Source organism: Muscardinus avellanarius (assembly GCF_963383645.1).
Source record: "Muscardinus avellanarius genome assembly, chromosome: X".
Lineage (NCBI taxonomy): Eukaryota > Metazoa > Chordata > Mammalia > Rodentia > Gliridae > Muscardinus > Muscardinus avellanarius.
The window spans coordinates 30,508,980-30,520,208 of record NC_137792.1 but is presented as its reverse complement, the minus strand read 5'-3'; positions in this window follow the sequence as shown (position 1 = coordinate 30,520,208).

Below are 11,229 nucleotides of genomic sequence, written 5' to 3'. Positions count from 1 at the left end.
TCAAAAATACAAACTAAATATATCGGGTTTTTTTTTTTTGTGTGTGTGTGTGTGTGGTACTGGGGGTGGAACCCAGGGGCTTTTCTACCTGTGGGCTATACTCCCAGATCTATTTTTTATGTTTTATTTGGAAACAGGGTTTCACTAAGTTGCTGAGAGCCTCACTAAGTAGCTGAGGCTGGCTCTGAACCTGTGCGATCCTCCTGTCTCAGCCTCCCAAGCGCGGGGATCACAAGCATGCGTTACCACGCCCAGCTTAAATACATGCTTTTGACTATATTCCAAACACCTCCATGAGATTCAAATGACAAAAACAGTCTAGGACAAAGACATAGTTGTAGGGAGTAGAAGCAGAGAGTGCACATAACAACTTGTAGGAAATATTAGGAACCCTGGCAAGTGCAATAGGAAGTCATGAAAAGTTTTAAGTACAGAAACAAGATTTTACTTATTAAATTTTATCTGTTCCCAGATGAAAATTTTCTGCACTTTAAATGTCTTATATCAGAGTTTATAATAGTTATCTATCAGGAGCGGTTTAGACACAGGTGGCTATTTTCTGGGAGATTCTTGCTTTCAGTTGAATTCCACAAATTATCAGTATTCCACATGTTAGTTTTAAGTGTTTTTAAACATATGTTTGAAAATTATACAATAATTTGATATTTAAATAAAATATTAAAGTGAAGCAGAAATATAGGGAAGTAAAACATTGAGATATAAGTTTGAAAATAGTAATATTGACATTCCTTGTTGGAGACATGATGGAAAATTCATAATTTTGTACAAAGCAAGAACCAAATAAGTTTTATAAAAGACTAAAAAAATCCATGAGCAGATGGACTTACATTTTCTTTTTTTTTACTAATATACATATGAAAGGTTTGCCTAAAATTATATGAGTCAATGCAAGGAACACAGTAAAAAGCATCACATAGCCTGATAGTGATAAAAAGTATTTTTAAAGCAAGAAGATTCTGGTATGACTAAATATTTTTGTGCAAGATTATTATCAATGCAAAGCTTTATAGTTTAGTCCATAATAATGTCATGTATGCATATAAGACTTTCTTACAATTGATGGTATCTTAGATTCAGTAACATATTGTATATTTAACAAGATTGCTCTTAGTGGTGTATTGAAGATCCTAAGAAGGAAAGAATAGGATCACAGAGGGTATTTCACAGATGATTACAGTGATTCAGGTCACTGGGAACAAGTAGTAACAGTGGAAGTCATCAGATTATGGATAACTTTTGAAAGGAAAGGGAATAGCATTGGATATAGGGTGTGAAAAAAGAAACATGAAAAAGATTACTTCAAGCCTTTTGACTTGCATAACTGGAAGAACAATAGTGCCATTGACTAAAATAAATGCATTGGCTATGGTGTAAGATATTTTGGTGACGAGTCAGAATTTCACCATTAGATAAGTTACGCTTGAATACTTATTAAGAAGGAGAAGGAAGACTATATGATCATGATGATGACAGGTGTATAGTTGAAGTGATAGGGTCTATGTAGTCTCTTTTAGATTTTAAAGGCTTTTTCAGTGCCATAGAAAGTAGGACACTGGCTGGCAGAAGGGATGGGGAACGAGGTGTTAGAAATTTGCTGAGAGATGATAAAGTATGGACTAGTCTTCTAGGAATTTGCTACTCAAGAGTAAGTAATGACAAAAGCACCTGGAAGCTTTGTTAGAAATGTAGTTTCTTAAAACTAATGGTAGCATCAGAAACTATATTTATCAAGACCCTCAGATAATTTATAGCACACTAACATATTTGATATACTTTGGGGAGATTAGGAAAGAAGAATCCGATGGCTTTTCTGCATTAAGGACCCATTTGAGGTTTGTAACATGAATTGAAATACACACCCACTGACATAATTAAGGGTTTATTTTTCCAGTCAAGTGCAGTAACAAGACTCAGCTATAGAGTAAGCAGAGATCTGAATGTGACTAGGGAATATATATAAATGAATGCATATGTACATACTAAGGATATGCAGTAAAAAATACTTTTTTAACTGATAGTGTACATGTTATAAAAACTTGAGGGATTCCTAATTCGCATACTATTAGCTAAAGCATCACTTTCCTCAAGAGTATATTTGTTTTTAATAGGACTTCATGAAGTCAACATGTTTCCAAAGTACAAAGGAATAAATTTTGATTATTTAATACAATTAGGTTTAATTTGGTGTCTTGAAACTAAAGAACTTCATGGGGTCCTCTGAAATAACATCTAAAACTAAACAGAGTCCTTCACTGATGTACTCAATGTTTGACACATAACCCTTAAAGATAAATTTTGGAACTGGAAATGTAAAAGAATCAGTATCACTAATGTAAAAATATTTGTCTCCAAATTTAGGACCCATCTGTGTGAAGAACTGTTAAAAATTGAGTCCACAGTTTTTGTGAGCATTCCTATGGTATCTGATGCAACACTCAGAATAAAATTTAGAGACATTGGGCTAAAATTACTCTTCTTTTATTTTGGCTATTCATTTAGGAGAGTCTAAAACACATGCATAATGGAAAAGGTCCAAAACTAAAAATCTCTAGTAAAACTAAAGATTCAAGAATTTTAGACTATAAAGATAATCTATAAGTATATTGGCTCAATATTTCATCCAGTCTGCAGTTAAAATGTTCATGTAGCTGTGTGAATACTTCCAATATTGAGAGATACTTTCTTGCCCTAGTCAGCTAATTCCAGTTTGGCATTTCTGTTTGCTTTTCATATTGACTTTTTATATGTCTCTTTAAAGCTGAAAACATATGTTCCAAAGCTTCCAAATGGAGCAAGAGAGAATAATTATGACTCATTTACAAAATTTTCAAACTTCATTTTTGTATGCTATTGACTGTGTTTTCAGTTTTGAATGAACTGTCTTCTAACAGTGATATTATACTTTCCAGTTTTGAATGAACTGTCTTCTAACAGTGATATTATACTTTCCATTAATTTTCTGATTGTTCAGTTAACACTCCTAACTGATATTGAATAAAAAACCAATTGGGTATTTTTCACATAATTGCTATCAAGCTGGATCTCCAGTATCAAGTAATAATAATCAATCTTTTGTATTTTAATGCAAAGCTCATTTTTTCTTAATAAGCTTCACCTTGTAAGTTTCACATCTTCATTCCATTCTACTGTTTTCCTTAATAATTCTGATTCTACTCTTTGAGTTCTGAACCAAGATTCCTGAGCAGAGCAGAAAAGAGTTACCATAGCAGATCTGAGACTGCTACCTTTAGAAAGGCATGCTTGCAAGCTTGACTCTTGGCTGGTATCCGGGAGATAGGATTTGGGGAGGATTGTTAATATTCCTAAATTGACAAAGGTGTTTAATTTTCTCAAACTGTTGTACAATGTGGAAATCTGTTATCTTTCTTCTGTTGTAGACTTTTAGTACATGATATGCAGAAAATATCTATCCTACTAAATCCAGTAAAAACCATAAAATGAGTCTTTAAGGACTCCTTTTAGGAAGAGGCATTGCACATATGTTGCTGTATTTTTGGTGCTGAATGAAAAAGATGCTCTGTATGACTCCTTATGGGAGAAAGATCATAAGGCCTGACACAGGTTCCCCCACACTCCACTTGGGTCTTTTTCACTCATTCTTGGGTTGTATCCTCACTACATAACTTTAAGAAACCTTAGCCCTGATCATGTAAATATTCTTGTGTCTCCTGAGTCCTTTCCATGACTACTTTTAGTAAATTTCTTAAAGTTGGCATGGTATTAAGGACCCCTGACCCACTTCGTAACTTGAACTACCTGCAAATTTAAGTTACTTGACATCAACTATCGAGAAATGGTGGGAGCTTAATGGTGATTGTGATGATCCAAACTTTATTATCTTAAGTTTGTGTCTTAATTTGTGTAGTATGACTAATAATGACAGTGAAATTCAATTATGGCTTCCACTCTCCACTAAAGCAGTGCTTCACATTTGTGTTCTCAGAGCACTTATTCCACAGATGCTCCATAAGGAAAAGCACTTCAAGATTAGCATTTTGGGAAGTCTCATTACAGAAGACTCCCCTTAGTCATTTTAATTATCCCATAGGAGGGTCCAACACTGAGACACTCCTTAAGTAAAAAAAATAGTAACTTCTCTTTTTTTAAAAAATGAACTATTTCAAGTTTACAAAATATAAATAAGAATATAAAATCACCCATCTTTCCTTGTTTGAGTTTGAATCTGCAGTGACTTCAAAAGGCTCATGTGTCAAAGACTTGATATCCAGCTGGCCGTGCTAGTGTTAGGTGGTGGAAGGAGAAGGTGGGGCTTGCTTGGAGGAATAAGGTCACTGAACATTCCCATGAAGGAGACATGGAGTGAGGTTCCGAAGGTGGAGTGGGGTGTGTCCTTCATGGCTACCAGGTGGTGAGAAGTTTTGCTCCACCATGTGCTTCCTGCCATGATGATATCACTACATGCCCACAGACATGGGACCAGGAGACGAGGGACTGAAACATCTAAATTCATGAGCCAAAAAAAATCTTTCCTCGTTTAAATTGTTTTTCTTAGGTATGTTGTCACAATGACAGATATTACACTAATATTACCCCCACTCCAATATCTTCAATAGTAATATTTTGCCACACTTGCTCCTATATATTTTCTTTTTAAAAGATATTAAGTATTTCTATCACTCTAATAGTGAGGATGACACTGAAAGAGGAGCTGAAGTTAGAGAATCTCTGACATCCTAAGAGAATCCCTGTGTAACTTGGAGTGGACAAAGTATAAAATTCCCTCCAGTATAGGGCACAGGATTAACCATGATATTGTGCTGCGGTGCTTCTCTATTGTCTTCTGCAATATACCTCTGCTTATGAATTTGCAGGTATAAAAAAGGTCATAGAATCACATGACACAGGATTTTAAGACTACAAGTCATTTAAAGTACATCTGGTCAACTCCCAAACACTGCTCAGATAACTTCCATAGTGTCTTCATATCAAGTAGCCATTAAAATATATCTTTCCTCTTAGAAGAGTTATGGTTCCACCTGTTAGAGGAGAAACTATATGAGGGTGTCAGGCATGGCTTTCCTAAATGGGAGCAACATATTCTTGAAGGAACTTTATAAGCCATGAAGCAGAACTTGATTTAGGCAGAGATTCTCCTGGTCTATTATAAAACTCAAAATGGAACCATTAATAATAATAATAATAATAATAATAATAATAACAGTTCTTAAATATTTAATAGGTATCTGTCCTGAAGTGTAAACACTTTACCTACTGATTCATAACTTCAACAATCCGTGCATGTGTGATGTACCATTATTTTATGTACAGAGAAGCAAATAGAAACTTGGAGAAGTTGCAAATGCTGTTCACAAATCTATTATAGAGCTATATCATCACTATTTTTTCTAAAAATTATGTATAAAATATATGTACTTTTTTAGAGTTGAAAACTTCTTTGACATATAGTGTTTTCATTTAATTTTCAATGTGCTGTGAAATTCAGCTCCAAGAATATTTTGTCTGCCATCTATATTTTATTCTTTCATTATAAAAAGAATACTAAAAGTTTAAAAGTATTATCTTCAGAACATCATACACACCTTAGAAACAAGGAAGTCTAATTTGAGCCTAAATGTGGCCTTTATGATTCGCTCTAGGTTAAGTAAAATTTCTTGCCCAGGTTTTGGTAAATAAGCAGAGCATTTGTGTAATATTATCAAGGGGCCTTTAAAATAATAAGATGTTTAGTGTAATATTCTCTCCTCACCCACTTCTTTCCTCTCACTGAAGTTGCAATGAAGCCAGGCAAAGCTAGAAACCAGAAGGATAGCATCTCTTAAAGGCAATTTTTTAAAGAATTTTGATGTGCTTTTATTTGTACATTATAGTCTCACATCATAATGTAAATTATATTGACAATGGCACACATGCATACAGCATCTGGTGCTTGACAATGGCACACATGCATACAGCATCTGGTGCTCTCCCACCTCCCCGTTTTCCCAATACAAAGTACTGAGATTGATGTTGCTATATTCACATGCATAAAGATTGTCGATGGTAGTATTCTCATTGAGCCCCAGTATTCCTCCTCTCCTTCCCTTAGACCTCCCTGACTCCACTGAGCTTTCTCCTCTATTATCAGAAGTTCCTTTTTGTATCCCAATTACTCCCTATCTTGTACATTTTAAAGAAAATATATGACCCTTCACTTTCTGTGACTAGCTAATCTCACTTAACATAATATTCTCCAGGTCCTTCCATTTCTTACAAATGACATAGTTTTGTTCTTTATTGCTGAGCAGAATTTCATTATATGTATTTTCCATTATTTTGTAATCCATTCATCTGTTAAAGGCAATTCTTAAAGGCAACAAAAGCAAAAGATCAAGTGACATTCAGAGGAAAACCAATTAGAATCATTTCAGACTTTCCAAACCAAGTCATGGAGGATAATATTCCAAACTCTGAAAGAAAACAACTTGCAACCAAAATTTTCTACCCAGCAAATCTATCTTTCAAATTCCATGGGGAAATAAAAATCTTCCATGACAAACAAAAGCTGAGAGAACTTATGTCTTCCAAAACAGGACCAAAGATTAACAGCAAAGAAGAAATAAGTAATAAACACCAGAATCAGAGAATCAATAATTTCCCTCAAACAAACAAATAAACAAAGCAAAACAAGCATTACCCAAAACAGAAGTTAAAATACAAAATCTTAGAAATTAAAAATCATCTCTCAATAGCCAAACTGAACATAAATGTCTTCAACTTACCAGTAAAAAGACATAAGGTGGCAAAATGGATTAGAAACCAGAATATATATATATATATATATATATATATATATATATATATATATACTGCCTGTGAGATACACCTTTCAAAAAAAGATAGCCACAAACTAAAGGTGAAGGGCTGGAGCAAGGTAATCCATGCCAATGAAACTCAAAGACATGAAGGAGTAGCAAGTATGATAACAGACAAATTAGACTTCTAGCACAAACTTATTAAAACACTTTACAAAGCAGGACATTTTTACTAGTAAATGGAAAAATTCAGCAAGAGGAAACAAGAGTCAACATTTATGCCCCAAATGTAAGTGCAGCCATTTTCATAAAACAAATTCTTTGTGACATTAAGTGACACATAGATTCCAATACAGAAATAATGGAAGACTTCAACACTCCTCTCAGACTGCTAGACTTATCTTCTAGACAAAAGGTCAGTAAAGATGCCTAAGACCTAAGAAAACCATAAACCAAATGGACCTATTATATACATACAGAATATCCCATCCAACTACTAGTTTATATTTTTCTCAGCTTCTCATGGAACCTTTTCCAAAATAGACCACATCGTGGGCCACAAAGTGAGCACTAGCAAATTAAAAAAACATGACATACTCCCCTGAGTCTTTTCAGGCCACAGTGGGATGAACTTAGAAATCAACTATAAGAAGACCCAGATTGACCACATAAATATGTGGAGACTTAATACCACGCTGCTGAATGAGGAATGGGCCATAGAAGAAGGAGTGAAATCAAGAAATTTTTAGAAACAAATGAAAATGGACACAGAACTTATCAAAAGCTCTGGGACACCTTGAAGCCAGTGTTAAGAAGAACATTCATAGCACTCAGTGTCCACATAAGAAGAACAGAAAATCATCAAGTAAATAACCTAAATTACACACCTCAAAGCACTTAAAAAATAGAAAAAGTTTAACCCCCAAACTAGTAGAAGACAGAAAATTATTAAAACCAGAGCAGAATTCAATGAAGTAGAAAATAAAAACAGTACAGAAAATCTACAAAACCAAACTCTGGTTTCTCATAAAAAGAAAAAAGATAGCTGGGCATGGTGGCACATACTTGCAATCCCCACACTTGGGAGGTGGAGACAGGAGGATTGTGCAGGTTTGAAGCTCCTCGCTGGCTTAAGAGACCCTGTTTCCAAATAAAAATATAAAATAGGTCTGGGAGTGTAGCCCAGAGGTAGAAGAGATCCATCCCCAGTACCATCAAAAAAAAAAAAAAAAAAAAAGGATAAATCGCTAGGAATCCTAAACAAAAAAGAGAGAATCAATCTAAATTACTAAAAGAAGAAAAAGAAATATTATCACCTAATCATCGACAGCATGGAAATACACAGAATTATCAGAAACTTTGAAAAACTATACTCCAACAAAATGGAAAACTTAGAAAAAATTGACAGTTTTCTAGACACATACAACCTTCCAAAGGAAAGTCAAGAAAATATAGAAAGTTTAAACCAACCAATATCAATCAAAGAGACTGAGGCAAGAATAAAGAGCCTACTATCAAACAAAAGTCCAGATTTAGATGGCTTTCAAGTGAATTTTATGAAACCTTTATAGAAGAGCTAATACCAATACTCCTCAATATATTCCATGGAACAGAAAGAAATGGGACTCTCTCCAATACATTTTATGAAGTGAACATTACATTTATACTAAAACCAAATAAAAACAGCTCAAGAAAAGAAAACTATAGGTCTATATCATTGATAAACTTAGACACAAAATTGCTAAACAAAATAATAGCAACACACTTTCAAAACCACATCAAGAAAATTATACACCATGACCTCGTAGGTTTCATCCCAGGGATGCGAGGCTGGTTCAATATACAAAAAACAATTAATGTAATTCATTACTTAAACAGAACCAAAGATGAAAATGACATAATCATTTCAATAGATGCTGAAAAAGTGTTTGACAAAATCCAACGCCAATTTATGCTAAAAGCACTGCAGAGAATCAGAATAGAAGAAACATACCTCAACATCATAAAGATAATATACAATAAGTCCACAACCAGTATTATGTTAAACAGGGAAATACTGTGTGAATTCCCCCTAAAAACAGAAATAAGACAAGTATGTTCATTACCACTAATTCTTTTCAATATAGTACTTTAGACTCTAGCTAGGCAATAAGGCAAGAGAAGAAAATCAAAGGAGTACAAATAGAAAAAGAGCTAAATATATGCCTATTAGCAAATGACATGATATTATACTTAGAAGACCCAACAAACTCAACAAAAATGCTTATAGAACTGATCAAGAAATTCAGCAGGTTATCTGGATACCAAATAAATCTTAAAAAATCAGAAGCTTTTCTGTATGCCAACCATAAATCCACTGAAAAAGAAATCCAGAAAACACTTCCACTCAGGATATCCCACAAAAAAATCAAATATTTAGGAATAAATGTAACCGAAGAGGTTAAAACACCTCTAACAAATAAAATTATAACACATTTTTCATTGCCACATGAAGTGTTACAAATAGATCCAGATATAAAGTTATCAAAACTAAGAAAATTTTGAGCATTGTGGTACACATATGTAATCCCAGTACTTGGGAGGCTGAGACAGGAGAATCACAGATTCAAGACCAGCCTCAGTAACTTTGTGAAACCATGTTTGAATATAAAAATATGAAACAGGGCTGGAAGTGTAGCTCAGAAGTAGAATGCCCTTGGGTTCAATCCTCAGTACACCATCCCCCTCAAAACCTAATAAAATGTTAAACATTTTCTGTTGGACGTTATTTCCATGATACCCTTGCTGTGCTTTGATTTTATGTTTTCACCAAATGTTTCTTGAAAACTCATGAAACATTAAACTTTTCCAGGTACAATAGGAGATATGAAAGTATTTAAGGCACTCAGCATCTAGTGAGAAGGAATAACTGATAAAAAGGCCAGCTGTCAAAAATTGTGTGAGATAATTCTGAAATATTCTGGATTTACAGGGAAAAATATATACTTCCAACTGTTGAGATCTTGAAGGTTCCAAGAGAAGAATGACCATGAATAAGGTCACAGAGGACAGTTGGGGTCTTTTTCCAGACATGGTAGTGAAGATTTGGAGGTTGGCAGCTAGGCTGAGAAACAAGCTTGAGCTTGACCTGAAAAGTGAATGAGATCAGGATGTATTCAGAAATACTAGCCGTGATAGCATATGTAGAATGCAAGATACACAAAAGAAGATGAAGATATACAACTAAAGTCAATAGGGAAGATTTATTGGAGGGATGGGAGAGAGTCATTCAAATAAGGAGTAATGGCAGAGGTTAGGAGAATTAAGAGGTAGAAAGTGGGTACTTGCAGAAGAAAGCAAATAATTAATAGCAGTTTTCTTTTATATTTGAGGTTATATACTCTTTGAGGACAATGGGGCCTTAGACACACTGTACTGCTTTCATTAAGAATCTTGGGCTAGACTGAAAGATGAAAGTACTTACTTCCAACAAAGTTGAGCAGTGGCTACATTAAAGCCATGCCTGGTGGCATTTGTCGGAAAAAGACACACTGTGGGTTAGAAGAGATTATGTACAAAGGCTTTCTTAAACATGAGACTTGCAATATGATGAATGTGATACAAAAGTAAAATTCAAATGAATTAAATTACCCTGAAACCACATAATTTTTACATCTTCTTCCTCTCTGAAGTCATTGTAAATTTTCTTTAGCCTTTTTCCTCTCCTAAAGTTAGTTGTAATTTTTTTGTGTGAATGGCTTTTGAGGTGATGGCTGGCATTGGGAATCATTACTAATTCATTTTGTGAAATTACTGAGCCAAGGAATCTCTTTTTGAAATGTTTTTAGATATATAATACAAATGGGTAAACTGTATTATAATGATAAAATGAAATGGCATGCCTTGTTAAACTTTATTTTTAGAAATAAAATTTAAGATTCTGAAACACGTGGAGACAATCAGACATTTCCATCAGCACTGAATCTTTCACAGTTAACTATGAATTATCAAATTATACTATTGCATTTCTTTTCTTTTCTCAGTTAAAATGTGAATCTGTAGATGTAGATAAACAAGTTACTTCATCAAAAAGTTAGACATAGAATGACTCTAAGTGAAGATTCCTGATGCTTTCTATGTGTGCAATCAGAAAAACAGTAGAAAGAAAATTGACCTGTTTGCTTCCTCAAAATATGTTAGATTCTCTAGCTATTCTTTCCTCAGTCTGTAAAGAAATCAAGATCTGGGCACAATTAAATATCTGGAATGGAGATAGACAGTCCTGGTTCAATCTTTGGCAGTAATGCTGGATTAACAAGTATCCATGGTCTCTAAAAAGTAAAATAAAAAGGTTTTGAATTTCTTGCTCTTTCACCCATACAATAATTGTCTTGCTTTGAATGTCAGAAACCTGGAGGTATATTTAAAAATATAA